Source organism: Dysidea avara, chromosome 7, assembly GCF_963678975.1.
Source record: "Dysidea avara chromosome 7, odDysAvar1.4, whole genome shotgun sequence".
Classification (NCBI taxonomy): domain Eukaryota; kingdom Metazoa; phylum Porifera; class Demospongiae; order Dictyoceratida; family Dysideidae; genus Dysidea; species Dysidea avara.
Window position 1 is genome coordinate 16,387,280 of NC_089278.1, and position 24,708 is coordinate 16,411,987.

Consider the following 24,708-nt stretch of genomic DNA (forward strand, 5'->3'; position numbering starts at 1 on the left):
TACCTTCACTCAAGACGATGGAGTAGCAGCCCATTCAGTGTATCCCTGTTGCACGTAAGAATGATGTAACCAATTATATGCATAGTAACACTAGACGCCATGTTTGAATTTCACCCATAGTATTGGTAGTGTATGGTGTTACATGCTCCCTTGTCCATAGGATTCAATGAGCTCCTGCTAAATAAAAGATAATAGATACACATATTTACACAATGTAAGTTGGCTGAGTAAAATAACATAAATGGTTAGACATTTGTGGCAGATGTCTTTAGTGTTTAAGTGATATCAGTAATTACCAAAGTATAGCTGAGTTAATTATTAATGTCACCCACAGTTATTAATTTTTAAAGATACCATACAAGAGTCAAAGGATGCTTCCATATAAAAGTACATGTAAAACTAGCAACTGAAAGAGCTGGAGTGGCCAATAATGAAAGTTGAAAGGAATTAGCTACAGTAGGAATGCAACAAGTAGAATATGAGTCAATGATAAAGGTCTAATATAACTTTATTATGTATTAACATTCATTTTTGTCTGCTCCGGATATCAGCTCGCCAGTCACTTTAATTTCATGTACATGCCTGTTTTTTTTTTACAACCAAGCCAAGGAGGATTTCACTTATTTTGTGAATCAAATGCATTGATATAAAACTATAATAGCATGATGTGCATGCAAATCCAGAAAAAAAATCTTGGCCCAAAACAGTTGAGGCCTTGTACAATTACCAACTCACCCCACAATCAACTACAGATTGTGGGAAAGTCAGATGATCACAGAAGACAGTTGATACAAGTAACAACAACATCATACAGTACAGTAGTATTGTATAGTAGAGATCATGCAGAACTGGGATTTTCCAACCAAAAATATCACCCTAAAAACCAGCCTCAGTTTCCCTTCATGACAACTTGGCTGTATTGGTTAGGCACAGCCAAACCCAAAAATGTCTTTAGATCAACCATAAACCCTTCCAAAAGTTTCTATGGAATTTTAAAAATTTCTATTTAACAGAATTTTATTATAACTAACTGATGCCTTCGGCCAAGCATAACTAGATATAGCTACGGGCTTAATGTTTTCACTGTTCGACGTCGTTTCATCCTGAGATGTGCCTTTTCATCAACCACAGTATGTACAATGCATGCATCATGGACTTTCCCTTTGTGCCCAGTTCTTTTCGCTGACAACGCAAGGTGTACATTTATTTGCAATAGTGAATTAGTGGCTTCCTGATAATAATTTATTTAGTACACGCTGCTCAATTTTCTGTGCTGGTCGCTCATGTTTGTTTCTCATGTGTTTGAGTTCAACTGATTGTTCCAGATGACGGGTGTAGGATAAGAACTCATTTTTAGCAAAGTAGAACAGGCATATGCTGATTAGTTGGCACAGTTTAATCGCTTGTGTTTCTTATTAATGAACTGCTTTGCTGCCTGCATAAGTCGTACTAAGGTCTTCATTCTATGAAAACTGTTAATTGTTTGTTTCTTGCGTGTTTGAGTTCAACTGACTGTTCTAGACAACAGGTGGATAAGAACTCATTCTTAGCAAAGTAGAACAGGAATGTGCTGATTAGTCTCATGTGTCTGAGTCAACTAACTTTTCCAGATGATGCCGGGGTGAATGAGAACTCGTTCTTAGCAAAGTAGACAGAGACGTGGTGATTAGTTGGCACAGTTTCATGCTGCTTTGCTGTTTAAGTTCTTTGTACTAAGCTATTTCATTGTATGAACACAGATGTACTGGCATGTATGCCCAGCTTGTTACAATAGTGAGATTGGTTGCTCAGGGAACTTTACACCTGCGATGCTGACTAACCTATCTTGTGCATGCAAGTTACTAGTAAGTCAGTGTTTGATCAAGCTGCCTGAATTGTAATATCTTGCTCACACTGACAGAATTTTCAGTGCTCTCTCCTCAGATCTGTGGGATCTAATTAATTTATCATAATAATTGATGTATGTGTGTGTTTTGTTTCTTTTGTGTGTGTGTTTGCCTAGCCAGGGCTCCAGCTGCTTTAAATAATAGTTAGACGTCAAGAACCAGGGTTCTACGGGATTTAGAAAACTTGAAGGCCTTGGGCTGTAGCACCCGAGCTGTGCTCGGGTGCTACTAATGGCGTGAGGGTTTTCTAAATCCTGTAGAACCCATTGGTTTTTGACGTCTAACTTATTTAGACTCACCATAGTAACAGAAATGTGAAATTCTGGCTTTCACTACACGGCAACTTGATAATGGCTACTATTTCTGACTATGAGGTACAAGAACTAAAGGACTTCCTTGACAACGGACTGTTACTATTTGTTTCGGACAGCAAAGCGGACACACCTACCAGCAACAATGTTACTCCTGTTGGTTTCCCCACTCAGACCAACGTAACAGAGACAGAAATAGATGAAATGTTTCTTTAAGCCTTTGAGGAACTCGATGACAAGAGCATGTCGAAGTTACAAGAAGCTGTTGTGCCTGCCACCAAGAAAGACTACGCTGCGGCTGTTTTACAGTTAAGTAACCAGTCAGCCATGGCTGGCAACAGGCCTTTTGCAAAACCTGTTTCTAGCAAGGATATCGAACAAGCTATGCAGAGTGCAGTACCGGAGAAAACACAACAAGACAACAAGTATTGTGCCAAGTTGTGGCATGACTGGGTATCCTATTGAAGGAAAGCAACTAATGTTATTATACCTTCCTTAAGCATTATTATGAGCACTGAATTGTAACACTGGGTGTGTCCATTTATATTAGAAGTAAGAAAGAAAGATGGTTTTGTATTTCTTCCTAACATATTGCACCACATCTGTTACGGAATCATGAGATTCATTAGAGCCAATGGAATACCTACAATTGATATTTTTAAGGACAAGGAGTTTGCTCAATTTAGAAAGGTGTTAGACTCAGAGATGAAAAGGTTGCAGTCAGCTGGAATAGGAACTACACAATGACAGGCAGAGCCAATTACATTTGCTGAAGAGGAAATACTATGGGAAAAGGAAATTTTAGGAGACAGCACTCCACAGTGCTTGGTAGATACCATGCTGTATATGAATGGGCTCTATTTCTCTCTTCATGGTGGTAAGGAGCGCAGAGATCTTCAACACAGACCATCACAAATTTAGTTGATAGAAAATGCTGGAGAGAGGCCATATCTAACTTACAAGGAGGATATTTCAAAGAATCATCCTGGTGGACTACGAGGCAGGAAAATCAAACCTAAAGTCACGCAAACATAGAGAAACCATGTGCGACTTTATAAATTGTATAACAGCTTGTGTCCCTCAAATCGTCCTGATAACGCATATTATTTAAAACCACTACAGAAGCCTTTGCCTGGATGTTGGTGTTCAAGTCAACTGATAGTGCATGCAAAACTGGGCACTACAATTAACAGGATGTGTCAAAATGGTGGCATTCTTGGTTATCATACCAATCATTCTTTAAAGGCTACAGCTGCTACTAGACTACATTAATCTGGGTGTATAGATGAACAACGAATCGTGGAAAGAACTGGCCACAGAAGTGTTGAAGCAGTACAAAGCTACAAATGAGCCTCCAAACATCAGCAAGAGCAGGTATCTGATATATGAAACAATGGATGGATTGTCAGTGCAACAAAACCAAAATGGCCTCATTGTGATGATATCAATACTGAAAATACTATTGCACAAGTGACTTCTAAATCTGTACATGGTTCGTTGTCTTTGGAATATTCATCTTCCTGTACTCCTGTGTTCAATATTATCATCTTGCTCATTTGTCACTATCAACTATGCTGGAAATAAATGAGACATTTATCATGACGTTACTGTTAGGCTAGCTATATTATTGTATATACATGTCCATGTAGTGCACATAACCAGCATAATGTTTTAGACTTCAACTCATTATTGTACCTTGACAGCTGATTTAAAACAAGCCTCCCTCTAATTCAGTACCGTTCCAAGTTAAGCGCCCATGTGTTGCCAATGTTACAGGCACGCTTAATTGTGTTTCGAAACATAGACTACAATTTGCTTGACAACTTGTTTTTGGATGTTGACAGCTGCTTGTGTAAACAAGAAATGTGGTGTTATGTAGTAGAAAGAAGCGTGTTACACCTCCCTCTTGTTCAGTACAGCTGTTACTAGCCATTTAAATGCCTGTGAGTTGCTAATGTAGATTAATTAAAAAAGAATAGACAAGTATAAGAAAAACTTAGGAATTTTAAACTAGAGTAGGGATCAACTAGAATATAGTGCACCAATAAAAAGTACTGAAACAAGCTTGAGTTGGTATATTATGACAGCAAATTACTGTAACACAAAAAGAAGTGAATATCCCTACTGTACATTTCGAATACGGAAACTCCACAGCACAGTAGGGATATTCACTTCTTTTTGCGTTACAGTAATTGGCTGTCATAATATATCAACTCAAGCTTGTTTCAGTACTTTTTATTGGTGCACTACATTCTAGTTGATCCCTACTCTAGCTTAAAATTCCTAATTTTTTCTTATACTTGTTAAATAAAGTGACAACATTAAATAAAGTTTGTAAAGGCATTTAAAATGTTGGAAATTAACAGATGTAATACTCACCATGGCATTGGTATTATAAGACAGGTATCCAATGGCTTCCAGTGGAAGGCATCAATAAGAGCACTGTTGTTATAATTAGAATATTGACACATGTGCAGCTGATTAAAGTAGTCAACATTTGCTTTTCCCATCTCCTCTCACCTGTTCATACGCCACACACATGTCTATATACACATTGCACCGTGGACCAGTATTTACACCCAATACCACTGCAACTAACTAAAGGCAGATACCGATTCCTTTGTGCACTCTCATTTATGCTGTTCGGCAACTGGGTGACTGGTATTACTGCCATTATAACAATTGCTTATATGCTCACATGTATATAGTTTGGTGATTGGGGCCAATACTGCTGCCTGTAAGGAAAATACACATATGCACTATTTGGTTACTGGGCCAATACATGTACCTGTACCACTGCAAATATTAGTTCACAATTCTTACATGCATACTGTTGGTAACTGGGCAAATATCGCTGCCTCTCAGAATATTGTTTCACTATATATTCTTACATGTACATTGTTTGGTAACTGTACAAATACTGCTACCATATAAGGAAATTATGTGACTTAATTTTAGAAAACCATTCTTTCCTGCACATTGGTAATTTTTCTCTTTTTAAGCTAAAATGAGTCACTGCATGGGTGTTTATCTATCATGTGTTAAAAATTTTAGCTTGATTTTTAAAGCATTCACCAATTTACTGTCTAATACATTACGAAGTAACTTTTTATAATGATACATTGAGTTCTGTGAGTGATTAAGTGAGACAAATGGTGACAAATTACTTTGCTGACAAATATTTTCTTTCTTACCATCTAAAATAATTATATGAAGAGATTTCTGATAGTTAAATCACGTGTTCTTGGTCTTTTTCAATTAAATAACATGTGTCATTGTCTACAGACTTAATTTTAGTCATTTCATTACCTGAACAAATCATTCAATGTGTAAGTGAATTGGTGTCCCATGCATATGAAATTACTACATGGTTTGATATAATCGTCCATATCTCCTAGCAAAAAGAAGCTTTGGGTGTCAAACTTCATAGCAAGAAGGCTTAATAGTTGCTTTTCAAAAAAATAATTTAAAAAGGTCTTTGAAATTTTCAATTGAGTATTCCCAAAACTTTTTCATGTGCAAAAAAGGATGGTTTTCTGAAATTGGGTCACATGTTGGTTCATGTCCATGTACATTGTTGAAATTTGTTGGCAAAATTGCTATCATTAGGATTAATATAAGTTTGCCCTTTGGGCATCCCTATCAAGAAGAGTTAATTTAGGACAAAATCTGCTTCATTTTTTACAAACCAGCAGTCCATTGTACTCACCAAGGCTCTTCATTCACTGCATACGCATCCTCTAGAAGGAGTGTGATTGTGCAAGGTCTAACCTAAGTATGATGACTGCTCAAAGGCATATTCATAAGATGGCTTCATCAGCAATAATTTGGATGGTAATTTATTATTATTATTATTATTATTAATTGTATGGATATACACACAGTACAACAAATTATGTAGAGTTAGGCTGTACACCTTTGTTCATATCCACATCCTGAACTAGACCAATAGTTGTCTAACTTCAACTTGAAGGAAGCAATAGTATGAGCTGAGACTACTTCCTGAGGTAAACTATTCCAGCTGTTATTGATACGTTGGGTAAAAAAGTTAGATCGAGCTGGCCTTGCTCCAATGTACTCGCCTACCCATGTGTTTGTCACTTAATTTGTAATAATTATTACTCTTTAGCCTGTAAAAATCCAAAGCTCTTGATCCCAAAGCAGTTGAGGCCTTGTCAAAAACTTGTTCACGTCACCACAATGTAGAGGAGGTGAATTGTGCCTATAATCCTATAATATAAGACCACATGTGATTGCACAACCTAACATGGCACTTAAAATCAGAACCATTACTTGGAAATCCATTATCACATTCAAAAGAGTAATTTGTTTTGTTTATAGCACTTGTAAAAATCCATATAATGTGTTGGATGGCTGTAAAAGGATTCTGGCAGCCATGATTGATATGCAATTTGCACATCAGAATACTTTCTATTGATACTGAAATGTTAGGATTGAACAGGTTGAACGTTTTTAGATTCACATAATGCTTAATGATGCATGACCAACCTTGTTGACCACAGTTCAACTGAAACTCTCACCATTTTGGCTGACAGGTCCCCAAGTGTGGTTTATCCAAGTTAATTAAGGCTCAGTTTACAGCCAGGAGTATCACTATGCAGAAGACTACATTTTTGTTTTGTTTTTACAACTGTATGCACACTTACATTTGCCCCTGGATTGTAACAGAAACAAATAACTTAACACCTCCTGAGGCTATCTCTTACAAAAATCTCAATGAGCAGTGTACTACCGCCTCAGCAAGATACAACTTTAGCAGTTACATATTTAGCATAAAGCCAACTCAGTAAATGCAACATTTCTTACTTAGGTAGCACAGCCTCTAACAATGATGCAGCCTTCATGAGAGATCTCTTCCGTCAAACATCTGCCATGAAATGCTCATATGGTCTTTGCTTCTACTATACTCCAGACACTTTGCTTCGACTATACTCCAGACACTGGAAATGTAGAAGACCTATGAAGACTAATGGACAAAGTCATGGAGATCAATACACACGGTAGTGTGTCGTGCGGCCCAAGAAGCCGGCGTGCAACACCCGTTAGTATATTGACAGGAAGAAAGAAAATGCAATTTTTGCACCTCCGTAGCTCTGTGCTGCCTTGATGAAACAAGAGGAATTTTGCTGTGGATATGCCTGCCAACTTCAGTACTCCACATTCCAAATTTGAGCGAAATTGCTTTAAGCATTCCCGAGATATGCGACTTCAAAAATTGGCTTAGCTACTTCGTTTTTTTCTTCTTCTGCTTCTTATTTTTCTTCCTCTTTTTGCACACTTACAAAAACTGCCATAAAACATGAATGCATTATCCGATTGCCTTGACATTTGGCACACAGAAGGGGGTATAAAGGCGCATCTTGGTACCAAGTTTGGCTGGAATACAGTAAACAGTCAAGGAGTTATTAGCGATTATTCACGAAAAATAATACCACTATGTTGTCACTCCTACAGGATAAACCGCTTATGGGAAGAAGCTGAAAATCGGTGCGCGGATAGGTTAACTATTGGACCTCAAACCTTTTGTGGTTTGAAAGAAATCAAGCTAAGAACCATGAAGATACAATGAAAAGATCAACAGTGTGTAGCAATTATGTAATCGAAATTAGCTAATAAAAAAAAAAACGACCACTTGCCATGCCTACTGGAAAAACCGCTTGGATTAATGCTTTGAAAATCGCTGTACAGATGGAGCAATCATCTTAGAAAGGCTCTTCAATGATGTAGAAGAATCAGACTTAACGCCACAGAGTTATAACACAAAATCCAACTTAGTGTAGGAAGTGCGAGATTTAGATACTCTAATAGAGCAGTCACCCTAATAGAGCAGTCACCCAGTAGAGAGGTCAGCTAGAAACAAGTCACCCTGTAGAGAGATTAGCTACAAACAAGTTATCCTATAGAGAGATCAAATACAAAAAAATCACCAAGTAGAAATATGTGCTGGAAACAAATCACCATGTAGAGAGATCAGTTAGGGACAAGTCACCCAGTAGAGAGTTCAGCTAGAAACAAATCACGCTGTAGAGAGATCAGCTACAAACAAATCACCCTGTAGAAGGATCAGCTGGAAACAAGTCACTCTGTAGAGATATCAGCTAGAAACAAGTTACCCTATAGAGAGATCAGCTACAAACAAACCACCTTGTAGAAATATGTGCTAGAAACAGATCACCATGTAGAGAGTTCAGCTAGAAACAAGTCACACTGAAAAGAGTTCAAACTACAAACAATGAGAGTTTCAGCTACAGTTCAGTTATGTAAGAAATCGCCTTATTACATGTGATATCATTCAGTGTAAAATATACAAATATTTAATCAGACAAAAAGGTATACACATAATTACTTCTGGCTTTTGTTCCACAATTCCTGCAGTGAAGAAAAAAAAGCAAGTTAAAAGGAAGCACCAAAACCAGTTGATGGCTGGCTTTGCGGCTTGCAATACAAAAAGAAGTGATATCTAAACCAAAACAGCCAAGCTGTAAAAAAAGTGTTGCCCCCAAAAAGGCCAGGGTGAAAAAAGATGTGAAATTCAAGGTGGCGGCCAAGAAATGGCTGTGATGGTAGGTTAATGGCAAAAATTTTAATAACGACAATTCAGGTGAATTTGGTGCTGAATCCTAGTGAAACGTGGAGGAGGCAACACAAATTCAGCTGGATTGTTGTTATTAATTTTTTTTCCATTAACCTACCATCACAGCCATTTCTTGGCCGCCACCTTGGATTTCACATCTTTTATTACCCTGGCCTTTTGGGGGCCGCACTCTTTTTTTACAGCTTGGCTGTTTTGTTTTAGATAACAGTGCCTTGTTAATATGTACGTACTTTGACTGAATTACATCAGCTTTGCCAAGAAATTGATCTATAGAGCAACGTGTTACAACAAAGACTCAAACTCATCGTACCACAGTCATTCCATAAGCTCAGTACCTCTTGCTCAATGGCTATAGAACTTTGTTGGTGTCATGCCAATTGAAACAGAAGTGTAACCTCCCATGCAATGCGTAATGGTGACAGACATTCTTAGTTCCTTGCATAGTTGCCTTTTCTACATTATTGACCATAATCACAATCATCATTTTCTTGTTGATACATGTGCAGAGATCAGCATCTTGTGACCCTCTTCAGCTGAATATAAACAGCAAGATAGTATTGGTAGTAAATCCATAATGAAAATCCACTTATGAGAAATGCTCATGTATAGACTTTATAGAACCTTTGGGTGAGTATTATAGTTATTGCTAAAATGCACATTTCCTTTATAGGTGTATATCATTATGTGAAGTTTAAATACTTTTAAACATAGTAATGATGGGAGCAAACACCACACACACACCTTTGCTAGCTGATGGAGAGCATTATCTAGAAAAAGAGCATTATTTGGAGTAACAATGCATGTGGAGCAAGCAACATACGGTCAGTCCATCACTTACTCGAGAGTATTAGTGTCAGCTTACCTGTCACCCATAGAGAAGAGAAGGACGCTTCTACTACGGGCACAAAGACACCGCCTCAGAAGAGCTGATAAATTGTGCCACATCTGTCCACTAGTGAACTGAATGTGTCGCGTGTCATGATGCATCACGCATTCGATGATACAGCGGGTCGAGCCAGCAATACAGTGACGATATTTTTCCAACCACAAAGAATGATAGACTAAGTCATCAATGACAGCCGGTTGAAGCAGATTGTCAACAACAAAACTTACTTATGTGAGCACACCCAGGGCTCAGAAGATTTCAGTGTGCCAACCGCCTTGATTTAGCTACTGCCGATATATTCAGAGCCAGTGCTGTATCTACAGCAGGGCTTTGTAGGGCCTAGGCCCTGCTAAACTTGGCTAGTGCCCTACCAAACTGAAGACTACAAAACCCACAATCACCAGCTTTTCATGGATCATTGCATTATCTAACAAGTGAAACTTATTCTATCAAGACTCATGGTAGTGAGGCGCGCGGCCAAGAAACTACAAAGCACATGCCCAATTAAAAGACGCGCGACCACTACTGTGAGTTATTTACGTGTAGGGATGGCTTCACAATATTAGCCCTGAATTATGCAACATTTCTCAATAGGTTTGTATTGCGTTACGTAATAAAAAAATCTTTTTTTGTAGTAGTAGTAGTTTTCTTGCGACCAGTGTGGACTGTATTAAAATGCATATTTAGACATATTTCGCTTTATTTCTCAACCTTGTGTTACACCTAGCGTCACCTTATACCAGTTAACGTACCCATGTTTGTGCAGTCCATCTAGCACTGACATTATCTAATCCTGGTTTGTTTATACGCGTATTTTCTTCGATCAAACCTCTAATCCCTACAATAACTTTTAAAGACACGATGTGGACTCAAGCCCTAATGTCTGATAAACAAGTTGTAAAAGCGTGTAGAACCGTAAGTTCCCTAGGGAAGGTGTTTTAAGCAGAAATCTTTTAAACTCCATTTAGTGCCACGCCTCGTGTGTGTGTTGATAATTGGCAGGTGTCTTATAAACAAGTGTGAAAGCGTGAAGAACGTAGCGTCACTAGAGAAGGTGTTCCAAGCATAATTCTTGTTGCCACACCACACATGGTGTATTAAAATAACTTGAGTGTTCTGGTGGTGCTCAAACCAGCTTGTTACATAGCATTACCCACCCTAACAGCAAGTAGTCACTCCCATTGTGGCTTTCATCATGCATGTCATTTATTTAATACACATGTTACATAACAAAATATATCACATTAATTGTTTGTGACATTAACAATAAAATTCTGACAATAAAATGGGATAGTTAGTCCCATCGCAACTGTACGTCTCATCCTGGAAATTCAGAAGATTGTAATCCACTGAGATATAATGCCAAGATCTTACCAGGCCTCATCGTCCACGTACACTTGACAATTGAGAACTAAAGAATACACAACATTATATAATTCCTCTGTCTATATAAACTTACTCCCCCGAACCTTGATCTTTACGTATGTACCACTGCTAGTGAGAGAACTGCATGCTATTACCAAGTACCCTGTACCTTTAAAATTGACAGGGCATTAAATACAATACAGCTAAAAATCTGTCACTTTTTACGCAAATGACAGATTTGGGGATCTGAAATTCATCACACCCTTGAGGTAACACAAAAATTTCTTAGTATACACACAGACTGATCTGAAGATCCACAACGTCCTTGATGTTACTACAGTCCACGCAAACTTGGTGTACAGTCCACGTACATTTGACAATTGAGAACTAAAGAACACACATAACATTATAAAATTCCTTTGTCTACTTACCCCCCGAACCTTGATCTTAGTTGCCAAGTTTAGAGCAGCTCTAGCCAAGTTATGTATGTAGCACTGCTAGTAAGAGAACCGCATGCTATGACCAAGTACCCTGTACCTGTAAAATCGACAGGTGGGAATTAAATACAATACAGCTAAAAATCTGTCACTTTTACGTAAATGACAGATTTGGGGAACTGAAAATTCATCACATCTTGAGGTAATACAAAATTTGAGGACCTGAAAATTCATCACATCCTCGAGGTAATACGTTTGAGGATCCACAAGTTGGCCCAGCAGTGACCTTACTACACAGTGTCCTGATTAGACAGGTTTCACTGTACATAAAGACCAGTATGCAATGTGAAAGAGTATTTTTTTGTACAAGCATCATGTAGATTACCTTACTTCTTCCACCTAGTTCCGGGACTTCTAAATTGGCACTAGTGACAATACTGAAAGCTGTTTGGTCTGTACGAGTACACCTTGTTGACAATCCATCCATGAGATATAATTTCAAGCGGGATAATATTGGTATTTGCTGCTACTCAACTTGGTACCATCACAGAAGTTTTCAGCTTGGTCTCAGTGAACTTGCACTAGTCAGTGCAGACGTCTGACAGTCTAAAAACCAATCGCATACACGCAGTTAATCATTATGAATAGATGTGGCACTTTGTACACTAGCCCCATTTTTTTTCACTCCTCCTTTCGTTACTGAACCTCCACTCCTCGCTTCATTACTGAACCTCCACTCCTCTTTTCGTTATTGAACCTCCACGAAGAGCTGAGTACATCAGTATTCTCGCCGGCGACTCTTTAATATCCATTCAACGTTCTTCTTCAAGCGGTGTAGACTCTACATATCTTAGTTTCAAATCAGTTAAGTACGTTTCGCCACTCCATTGAAATCCAGTTACAATATAACAAATATTTAGTAGTATTCAGTTTCAGTCCTCTCAAGACATGGACTGCCATCAATAATTAATGTAAACCACGTATCACGTGTATTCACTTGAGGTGTTACAGGGACTTTCCAAGAGATTTCCCCTAAATAGGCCACGTGATCATTGTCAGTCAAGTGGAACTTGTTCTTGGTTATGGCTCTACAATGCGGTACTCGTACTTTAATGTATTTTAGTGTTTAATAATATTATACTTCCCTCTCAAGACATGGACTGCCATCAATAATAATATAAATCGCATATCAAGTGTGTTCACTTTTCACTTGAAGTGTTACTGTGCAGGGTCTTTCCAAGGGATATCCCCTAAATAGGTCACGTGATAATTGTCAGTCAGGTGGAACTTATTAATTTCCATTAATGCACTATGGTTGTGTTGTGGCTTTCATTAATTGATCATTATGCACATACCATGGTGCAACAAAGTTTGTAACAAATTGCTGGAATGTAGTTCGTGGTTTGCCGGTATGAGCCTGTGTTGTGGCTTTCAACTTTTGTAACAGATTGCTTGAATGTACATATGCATGTGGTTCGTGGTTGCCAATGATTGTGTATATGAGTTGGGCCGGGGTTGTTCCACACAGCTTGCACAATATTCAGATGTCTGCATGACGACACAAGGTTAAGTGTGACCTGTAAAAGAACAAGCAGGCACTGAATTTAACCTTAAATTAAACACACATGCAACTAACCTGGAACATCAGTCGCAACACCAAAGACACTTGCTTGGATATCCTCATGGCTTAACTATGGAGTGACATGTGTAATTGACCGGCACTAAACAGTATCTACAACACAATTTTCTTTTCTCAATAACTTTTTAGCACCAAGTAAAGGCACTACCATCTCTCCTACAAGAGAATTTCACAAGAGATGTGATATTAACTTGAGTACAACCAATATGTGGTGTATGTTTGTGAATATGTGTGTATAGTGTTTGCACATTTTGTGTGCATCTTGTGCTTGTATATGATTAAGCGTGTGTTTGTATGTAGTGAAATAAAAATAATAGTATGATGTTTGTGATCTCTTTCATAACCCTTAGCAAAGCATCTAGCTCTACAAGTGGCAAACCAAGTTGATAGGTCGTCCTCAGGGCACTATGGCAGTGGTCATAGCAGGTTTTATTCACAGAATGGTTGATATATACTCCAATAGAACAGTCAAGCAATAAATACTCTAATAGAACAGTCAGGCAATAAAATACTCTAATAGAACAGTCATTGAACCACATAGCTGAATATTTACATCTCTGTCTGAAAACACTCCCAGATCCCAGATGCAATCTCAGAGTTGCTATTTCAAGATGGTGGCATTCCCCAAGATCACCTAGAAAAGTATGCTTTGCAAATAAGTGCTTTACACACATCTTTGGTAACCCTAACTGTAGCCATTATTGCTTGGCATGACCAGTAATTTCCACAGGCCCTTGTCCTAATAAAAAATTAACAGCTACTATAGGAATGTATGTTATATGCTCACCACCTATCAGCAGATTTCTGTTTGGTTGCAACTGAAAGAGCTGATATCTAGAGCAGCCAAGAATCAATAATGTCACTACAACTGACTATGATTACCAAAGAATACCTTGGCTGTAAAACAGGCAAATAAAAGTAACTGGCAACCAAAACAGCTGATATCTGAAGTGGCCAAGAATAAAAGTTAAGTTGATACAACTTACTACAATTATAAACTTGCAACATTGAATCCTAATCATTCAACTGTGTTCTATACATTCACCCTTGCTACATCCTAAATTAATTCTTTGTTACTCTAATTGGCTGGTAATTTGGCTGCCTTTTTTTCTTTACTCTGACTATTGAAAAAGGCGGCCAAATTACCAGCCAATTAGAGTAACAAAGAATTAATTTAGGATGTAGCAAGGGTGAATGTATAGAACACAGTTGAATGATTAGGATTCAATGTTGCAAGTTTATAATTGTAGTAAGTTGTATCAACTTAACTTTTATTCTTGGCCACTTCAGATATCAACTGTTTTGGTTGCCAGTTACTTTTATTTGCCTGTTTTACAGCCAAGGTATTTGTAAGAACAGTAAACTGTAACACTTGCTTTACATGCATACATACTTGTAACATTAAGTAATTCTATTAATGTGTGTACGTTATTATGTGATCACGTGATAAAGAGAGTTGACCTCGTGTTTCCTACATGGCGCTGCGAGCAGTTCGAAACTGAGAAGTTGCGACTTACCGCTATTCGGCAACTGTAAAGGAACCACCAGACTATATCCCTGTGCCGGTCGAGGCACCTGTAAAGGTGATTTTAACCAAGTTGTAGTCGTTTCTGTCGCGTGCTCCCTTGTAGACTGATACAAAACTACCCGGAGAAGATGCCATACGTGTTCCGGCAAACTGACTTGCCCAAGCTCGACATACAAGTAGACAGAGGGTCCGATTTTGAGGCGTGGAAGGATCAATGGGCATCGTACTGTACCCTCTCAGGGCTGGCAGAGGAGTCCGCAGCAACTAAGGTACAAGTATTAACTTTGTGTTTGTCACGAGAAACCCTCGCCATTGTTAATAATCTTGGTCTCACTACGGAGCAACGGCAAGACCCATCCGCCATCATCACAGCAATAAAGCGCCATATCGATGGTCATATCAACGAATCTGTAGAGCGACGTAATCTACGCTTTCGCACACAGCAACCTGGTGAGACCTTTGATGATTTCTTGGTCTCCTTACATGAGCTAGCAAAGACATGTGGCTTCTGCTCAGAGCAATGTACGCAAAAAAGCATACGGGACCAGATAATTGAAGGCTCTCTCGATGGTGATGTCACTGAGAACCTACTGAAGCAACCAAACTTGACATTGGATACTGCCATAACCATGTGTAGGGCACAGGAGGCTGCTAAGAAACAGCGGAGCGAAATGAACAGTGCAAACCCTGGAGCTGTCTTGGCAATTAAACAACGGCGACAGCCACCAACTACTCAGCCCAGCCAGCAGCCTGTGATCTGCCCAGGGTGTGGGTCAAAGCCACACATTGGGGGTCGAGTACGCTGCCCAGCGTATGAACAAATCTGTCATCACTGCAACAAGGTGGGACACTTTTCCAGAGTATGTCGGGCTAAGAAAGCCACACTACCCCGACCCCCACCACCAGTCTCTGCTAAATCTGTACAGACAACATGGACTGAGGACCATCAGCAGCATAGGCTAGACACCATCACACAGATCGCCGCCACTGAACCAGCACCCACCATTGAAGTTTGTATCTGCTCTGCCAATGGTTCATGTGATACACTAGCCCTACCAGACTCAGGTGCTGACATTTCAGCAGCCGGACCACAGCTCCTACAGTTGCTTAAGGAACACCCCCTTAACCTATTACCGTCAGAGATCATCCCCCGTACAGCAGATGGCCATAGCATGCAGCCAATGGGCAAAATACCTATAACATTTCACCTACAGGGAAGGCAGCACAAGGAAGACATGCACATTTATTCACAAGTATCAGGGGTCATCATGTCCTGGAAGGCAGCCAGAAGCCTCAGCATATTACCCTCACAGTACCCCCAACCAACACCAATCTTTGCACCCTCCATGACACCTAGTAATGACATCAAGACTGTCAACGCAACACCCAGTATAGCAGAAGTTGGTGCAATGATCAATAAATACCCCACAGTGTTTGATGGCCAGATCAGAACCATGCAGGGCGAAGAGTTCCGTATCTGTCTAGCAGCAAATGCCAAACCCTTTTGTGTACACACACCTCGCACAATACCGTTTGCTTATCGCGACAAATTAAAAGCTGAGCTAGACCTCCTGGAGTCACAGAACGTAATTGTTCCAATCACTGAGGCCACAACATGGTGTGCACCGATTGTGGTCACACCGAAGAAGCATTCGCAGAACATTCGCATGTGTGTGGACCTATCACATCTCAACCGCTTCGTCATCCAAGAAAGATACCAATCTCTCACCCCTGCCCAAGCTGTGGCTGACATTGCCACCAGTGACGCAAAGGTATTCACTGTTCTTGACGCACTTAAGGGCTACCATCAATGCCCATTAGATGCAGACAGCCAAGAACTGACCACATTCATAACACCATTTGGTAGATATAAATACCTACGAGCCCCCTATGGCATCTCCTCAATTTCTGAGCATTACAACCGGAGAATGACTGAAGCCTTCAGTGGGTTGTCAGGGTTCAGACGCATTGTTGATGATTTTGTAATCTATGATAACAATGTCACAGACCATGTTAAGCACGTGGAGCAATTCTTGCAGCGGTGTGTGGAGAACAACATTGCACTGAACATGGAGAAGTGCCAGTTCTTTAAAGCTCAAGTCACCTTTGCAGGCTTTCAGCTATCATCACATGGATACAAAGTAGACCCATCTATCACAGAAGCAATTACCAAGTACCCTACACCTACAACCAGGTCCGACTTGCGCTCCTTCATGGGTCTAGTCAACCAACTGTCAACGAGCACCCACACTCTGGCGTCACTGTTGACGCCTCTCAGACCACTGCTCAGCACAAAAAATGAATTCTTATGGTCTAGTCATCATCAGGAAGCCTTCACAAACATCAAGACATCCCTGACTACCTCACCACTGCTGTCTTTCTTTGACATGACCAAACCGACAAGGTTAAGTACGGATGCCAGTAGACAAGGCCTTGGATTTATTCTACAACAGAAGACTGGAGATGAATGGAACCTGGTCCAAGCAGGATCTCGATTCTTATCTGACGCAGAAACACGATACGCAGTGATTGAGTTGGAAATGCTTGCTGTCTGTTGGGCAGTCACCAAGTGTAGAGTATTCTTAGCAGGCCTACAGCATTTTCTTATAACAACAGATCATAACCCACTGATCCCGATCCTTAATACACGTCGCCTGGATGAGGTAGAGAACCCTAGGTTGCAACGCCTTAAGTCTCGCTTGATGGGATACCACTTTACCACACAATGGACTAAAGGTAGCAGTCACTGTGCTACTGATGCGTTGTCCCGCAACCCTGTTAGCAACCCTCTTGTTGAAGACTCATTAGCAGAGTATGATAGCCAACACAACCCTGAATTATCAACAGCCGAGATTAGAGCTCTATCAAGCTCAGAGCCTTTCACCACCACACGCTTACAAGAACTACAAGACAATGCAGCCAATGACCCAGAATATCAACAGCTGAGAGAGATGATTCTCAAAGGATTTCCAGATCACCGACAACAGCTTCCAGAGTCCTGCAGACGATTCTGGAATGTACGAGAACATCTTAGCATAGATGGTGGCTTTATTGTCCACGGGTGCCGTTTGTTAATCCCCACCACTATGAGACAGCAAGTACTATCTGACCTTCATGAATCACACCAGGGGGCAGTTCGTACTAAACAGCGTGCACGGTTAACTGTCTACTGGCCAGGAATCGATAATGATATTGATAACATTATTTTATCTTGCCAGTTGTGCCAAGATCACCTACCCTCTCATCCCAAAGAGCCACTGATGCAGAAACCAAAGCCACTTCGTCCTTTTCAGGAAATTGCAGTTGATTATTGTAGCTACGGTGGACGCCAATTCTTGATCCTTGTAGACTGTCACACGGATTGGCCAGAGATTATTCCAATGGGTCATAACTCTACTACACACTACCTTATCACAGCATTAAGGCAAACATTTTGTCGCACATCAGTACCTGACATTCTATGGTCCGATGGGGGTCCACAATTTACAGCCCATGCATTCAGAAACTTTGCAACGCACTGGGGTTTCACACACAACACCTCGTCACCACGGTACCCACAGAGTAATGGCAAGATAGAAGCCACAGTAAAATCAATGAAGAAGATTCTGGCAGCCTCATGGGATCATCGTCACCTCAATGAAGACCGATTGTGTCGTGCCCTTCTCCAATACCGTAATACACCTTCACGTAAAGATGGAACCTCTCCAGCCCAGAAATTGTTTGGACATCCCATACTGGACAGTATACCAGCACACTGCCGATTGTTTGCACCAGAGTGGCAGAAGAGCACTCAAGAAGCTGAACAACAAGCCACTGAGACGCTAGCCCAATCTAAGGAATTTTACAACACCCATGCTCATTCACTTCCTGACATTCAAGTTGGTTCTAAGGTAGCTTTACAAAACCAACAAACAAAGCTGTGGGACATATATGGAATAGTTGTCAGTATTGGACCTAATCGCAGGTACTTTGTCAAGACGCAAAGTGGAAGAATCCTTGTCCGTAATCGCCGCTTCCTCAGACGCCGTACACCAGCTTCACTTCAACCACCCTCCCTGTCACATGATAGAAGAACAAATGCTCCACATGCCTCCCCACCAACATCTCCAAGACCACCATTACAACCTCCAGCTGAGATACGACGCTCTGTGCGACCCCACAGACCACCTGCAAGACTTATTGAAGACCCCAGCTGGCCTGATTGATATCAGCATTGGTGCTCCCCTGTGCCACCAATGCTTGGAGGTAGGTGTAGGAACAGTAAACTGTAACACTTGCTTTACATGCATACATACTTGTAACATTAAGTAATTCTATTAATGTGTGTACGTTATTATGTGATCACGTGATAAAGAGAGTTGACCTCGTGTTTCCTACAGTATTCTTTGGTAATCATAGTCAGTTGTAGTGACATTATTGATTCTTGGCTGCTCTAGATATCAGCTCTTTCAGTTACCCATTAATTTCATAGAGTGTTTTTCTACAACTTATCTGTTTTACATTGGGTTACAGATACTTGTAGTTTCTTGGACGCGCCTTTTTTTTACAGCGAAGGTGTTTTTGGGGTACTAAATTACTCACCAAATTATTAGCCTTGAGCTGTCAGAAAGCCAATAATATGACGATTCTAATTAACGCCCACCGATTAAACACGTGATTGAATTACCTATTGTTGGTGATATTGATAAGGACATGTCTTCCTAGTGTTCTTGTAGTTTGTAATCGTCATATCTATAGATTATTGTAGCGTTTCATCATGTATTTAAAGGTGCATAGTGTTGTCTTGTTCTAATTTTATTTATGTAGCTAGCTTTATAGCTAGTTATCTAATTCATCCGGTGGCACCAAAAGGCTAGGCCTGCACGAGGGTGCTTCTCTAATGTTGCTCGTGTTACTGTATAATTTGAACAGGTTAAATACACAAATAAACTACTTCATAAAAATCTAAAGGCATTTTTTTTGCAGCTGAAATGGCCTCAGATGCCACTTTTCAGCTGTTGAAATTCAAACTTTTTCTGGGTGGGGGATGCCCCTGCCTTCAGCAGGATATACAGTGTCCTAGCTGAGGCCCTATCTGTGCCCTACCAATAGGGAAAGTCTAGATACGCCACTGTTCAGAGCGACGGTAAAGCAAGCCATTCTGGCAGTGAGCAACTCAGGAAGTCACTTCAGACACCAAAACCATCATACCAATACTACTGCAATGTTAGCCAGAGAGGCATGACCAAGCACAGCCGGAAATGATATTTACTCAGAGGACAATGAATAACATTCCACAATCAGCCTGCCACCACCTTTCAACAGAACACCCCACCTCTTCCAGAGAAGCAAACCAACAAAGTCCTGGTGAGTTGTATAGCTAATCACTGAAATCATAAAATAATAATTTGTAAATTAGATTTCAAATACGGAGCCAATTCGTGAATTGCCTTGTGACAACTTAACTCAGCATGCCACTATTGCCCACTACCCCCACCCCCCACCCCCACTCCCGATTCTCCAATGCATCATGTTAGTTGCTGGTGTATACTTGTTTAGGATGATGATACCACTCATTCATGATTGTGGCTGGTTGTAGGCTTAGTGGTGACTTTAAAATATGCTTATGGCTTCCGACATTGATGGCTCTAACCACCACACATGCCCATTTTAGTAGAGTGATGATTAGCAACACTGAATTAAAATCAACCTCCCCTTAGCAGCGCTTAGGACTCAAGAGGGCATGACTGTGCCGTACACTGCAGTGCATTCAAATCATTGCAAACAGTTCATTTATTGCTGAACACAAACTTGCAAGAATTCTTCACAGCATATAGTACCAAGAACTAGTTTTGGTATGTATCATATGCATGGTACATGTGAACCTCCTGTATGGCAACACAGCCTCAGTGTAAACAAATTAACAAAGGTGCAGAATGAAAAGAACCAGCATTGGGAATTTCTTCTGATTACGTTGAACATTTCTGGTCAGGATTGTTTGCTGGAGAGCAGCCATACGGCTTAATGGAATTTAAGCAATTTGTGGTTGGTTTAGTGGTAACTACAAGCCATACTCTCATCTGTTTGTTAAGGTGACAACATGCACTGCTGTAATTGTACTTAATTGACTTGCGAATTTTGCACCTTTTCTCAAAAAAAGAATTTAAACAGGGTTGTATTGTTATCAGCTGGGGTCTTACACATGAAGTCATTTAGTTTGGGAAGAGTAGCCACATAGGCCTTATCTGCTATAAGTCATTGTTTAAGTCTGAGTCCTTGTAACTAGGTTAGGTAATCCTAAGGCTGCAGCACAAGTTGCTGTCAGAGGTCACTGTAAAGCATTAATTATACAACCAAGTAATAAGAATAATAAGAAATGTAACTGCAGGATGCAAACGATACAGTTATTCATATGTACACATAATGTGGAATTGTTGGATCGAAATACCATGTCTCATGCAGTGGTATTCAAAACCTCTTGGCCTTAATATCTAGTTGGAGTAGAAATGTTCTATTTAAAGTTGACCCTAATAAAGAGGTGGCCTTCACTAATATATGTTTCATTGTATATCACTTTTGAAAAAATGTGCTTTGAAAGGGCATGCCTATTACTGACCACTTAAAGGCCATCTTTATATTTTTGTACCTATAAACAATGTCTTTACTGGAAAAATGTATACTTCTAAACCCACTATGCATTGTCTTACTCGTCAAAACTTTAATGCAGTACAGTAGAATCTGTCTTAGTAGCCACCTGTATAGAAAGGACACTGCTCCATAAGGACTATTTTAAATTCCCTAAACCCTAGTGAGACATTTATACACTGAGCCAACTGTATTAAGCAGCTACCTTCACATTAAGGCCAAGATATTTTGGCTCTAAGGTACATAACTGGCTTAGACAGGTTCCACTGTCCATACATCAACTGTATCATGATGAACCTACTTAGATATAGCAATGTAGCTCATAGTAAAAACATCAAGTTAACAACTTATAAAGATAAACAACTAAAGTGGAGGTGTCACAATGATGTAACAATACCTAAGGTGAAGTTGTGGTTTCAATTATGGCATTGTTATGCCGAATTTGAAGTGGTTTATACTTTGAGCTGATGACATAGCCATCAGAAAATTGCTGTGGAGCTGAAAATCGCTAACCCAAGTGAAATAACTATGCCCATTAAAGTAAGCACCAGTGAGTAACATCCACCCAACAGTACATTTTAAAAAGTTTTAAAGTATTCTACATACATTTCAAGACTTGAGAAGATTACAAAACAACACAAAACTTATTTATATGTAACGTGCACAATAAAACTAAGATTTTCATGATGATCAGTGTGTGGACAAACCCCATAGTGATTTTCATCGTCATTGGGGCTCGGATGATGGAGCAATCCTAAGTTAAACACGAGTTGTTATTTTGTGCCAGGGTTCTATTGGGGAATATACAGAGAATTTTTTATTAAAAAATCTCGGATACTGGAATGCCTACCTATAGCTTTAACTGAAATACATCAATAATCGATTAAAGAAAAGGTCAGGCAATTCACTTCAAAGTTAAATTATGTAATAAAGAAGAGTATTGTTGTAAAAGTGTTTGTGGTACACATTGCAAGGCAGTATCTACAATCATTCACATGTAACTTTGAAATGCAATGAAATCTGATGCATTTATGTCTGTACACAATTGAATGTTTGAAGGTGTAAGTTGAAAAGACTTAAAGCCAATCTACTCCATCAGTCATTCATTGCTACTTGTTAGAAAAGCTTTAGTGTACTTATATTACAATATTTGAAGTAAACATTCATGCCTGTATTAACAACAAAGAATACATCATGTTTTAGTGTAAGCGTTCCAAATTACAGTGGAACATGTCTTAGCAGCCACCTGTAAAGAAAGGCCATGTACCTGTCTATAAAGGCCAACTTTAAATTGTCCTAGAAAGACACTATACACTGATCTAACCATATAAATATCCACCTGCTAAGGGCGGCCCCAGGAATTTTAGTGACTGGTTTCCAAACTTTTGCTATACACAAATTTAAATCTAAGGGGTATGGGGGCAAGATTTTCCAGAAAATTGAGTAATTTTCAATTGAATCTGGTAGCAACATTGACAGTTTAAAAATATACTTATGTTAGGTATAATGTAGGCTGCTTAATTGTGCTTACTTCTGGTACAATATCAGGTGCAGACTAAAGAGTTAAGGGACAGAGCAAATTTGACATTTGAAGCATACAACAGACGTGGATGTTGTTCTGGGGGTCTGGGGGCATGCCCCCAGGAAGATTTTCAGATTTTAACACTCTTATAAGATTTTGGACTATTTTTTACTGTGCTGGCATAGGTAAATAAAGTTGCTAGTTAGCTACTTACAGTTCTTAAGAGAAATAAAAAAAATGTGGCTGTTCTATTAGAGTGGTTGACTGCTCTATTAGAGTATTTCAATCTGAACTTTTGTACCATTGCAAATCACTGTAAAATATAATTTTGATTACCTGAATACACTTGACCAGTTTCTGGAAACCTCAGAAACCCCCTAGATCCGCCCCTGCCTGCGTATTAAGTTGTCCTTGGTTGGCTTAGACAGTTTCCACTGTAGCTATATTTGCATGTATGTGTATCAAAATACCTACTTGCATATCAACAATCAGCATTAAATGCCACATGATATAATGGTAGCAGTAGCAGCTACTGTAGCTAGTGAAAATGTCATCAAGTTCAATATTTCACTATATAGTAGACTAGGCATCATCATCAGGAGCAAAGGTTGATAAGGGATAAATTACTTCAGTAACAGTATATATATGTCTTGTTATTATTTAGGTACCTTTTTCTGGATTTTCTTACAAAACATGAACAAATTAACCTTACTCACAAACCAACAATGTATAAAATGATTGTAACATAGTATTATATAAAATTACTTATTATTGGTATTGTAGCTTTGCATACCTGAACCATACAAACAGCAGTGATTACAAGGTTACACTTTAACACTTATAACTCATGATCTACTATTGGTCCCAACTTCAAACTCACAGTGGTAAATGATGGGTATTAGAGCAACATGTAAACCAAAAATTAAATTAATCAAAGAATACATAATAATATATTATTATTTTTTTAAATTAAGATCAAAGGAAAAAGCTACATATCTGTGGTTTGACCTTTTTCTTTGAACAACTATACAACATTATATGTTACCTGAAAGAGAATTTAATAGGGATTTCAAAAATCTAAACCAGAAGTGTCTACATCAAAATTATATATGGCCATTTTATTGAAGAAGTGTAAGCAAAATGAAATTTTCTACAGAAACTTTCAGTAGTCATAACTTAAAGAAAGACCAATGAAATGAGCCAAATTTTGGTGTGAGAAAGTTTCCTGATAGGATCCATGTATGTGCCAAATTTCATGAAAATCGAAAGGGGTCCAGATTTTGTTGTTGATTTGGCATGGAATGACCCATATACTAGTAATAAATAGGCCTAGAATGCTCAATATATTTAAGTGAACTGCTTATGGAAGAATCTTGAAGAATATATGATAGGATTTATAGAAACTAATTTTGTAACATCTGAAAATTACTGTGGAAATTTGGTGGTATATGATGGTCCTTTAAATATCTGACAAGTAGTTTTCAGTAGATATTAGCAGTTGATATAGTCAGTCTTGTCCATTGACTGACATACCTTGCAGAACAAGAACATGAACAGACACTAGAAATCTTACCTCCTTCATCATCCTTTACACCAAGCTGAGTAACTCATTCTAGCCACCAGGTGTGATGGCCACAGATACTAAAAGATTCATGCATCAGTGTTGTTTCACTGTAGAGGGAGTGAAATAGGGCACATAGTCACATAGTCACATGACTGAACAAAATTTTTGATGACTGTATTAAGTTGTAACATGTGTGAACTGTGTGATTTGTTGTAACTGTTGTGATTGAACATTGCCAATAATATCCGCACAACGGTCTGCTAATACTCTTATCTAGGTAACACTCCTATGTACATATCTCATACTGTTCAATGTTGTTACTATAGTACC

At 39.2% G+C, this 24,708-nt stretch overlaps 1 protein-coding gene and 1 long non-coding RNA gene across 2 annotated transcripts in view; one reads left to right on the plus strand and one right to left on the minus strand.

Annotated features, from left to right (window-relative positions):
* The window catches only part of LOC136261067 (hemicentin-1-like), a 177,266-nt gene that overhangs the window by 56,729 nt on the left and 95,829 nt on the right, over positions 1–24,708 (plus strand). The gene's annotated exons all lie outside the window — the stretch shown is intronic.
* On the minus strand, positions 10,883–12,787 carry LOC136260162 (uncharacterized). Its single transcript, XR_010703444.1, has 3 exons — positions 11,505–12,787; positions 11,074–11,110; positions 10,883–11,022 (listed from the first exon to the last, which is right to left on the minus strand). It is a non-coding gene; the product is annotated as an uncharacterized lncRNA (long non-coding RNA).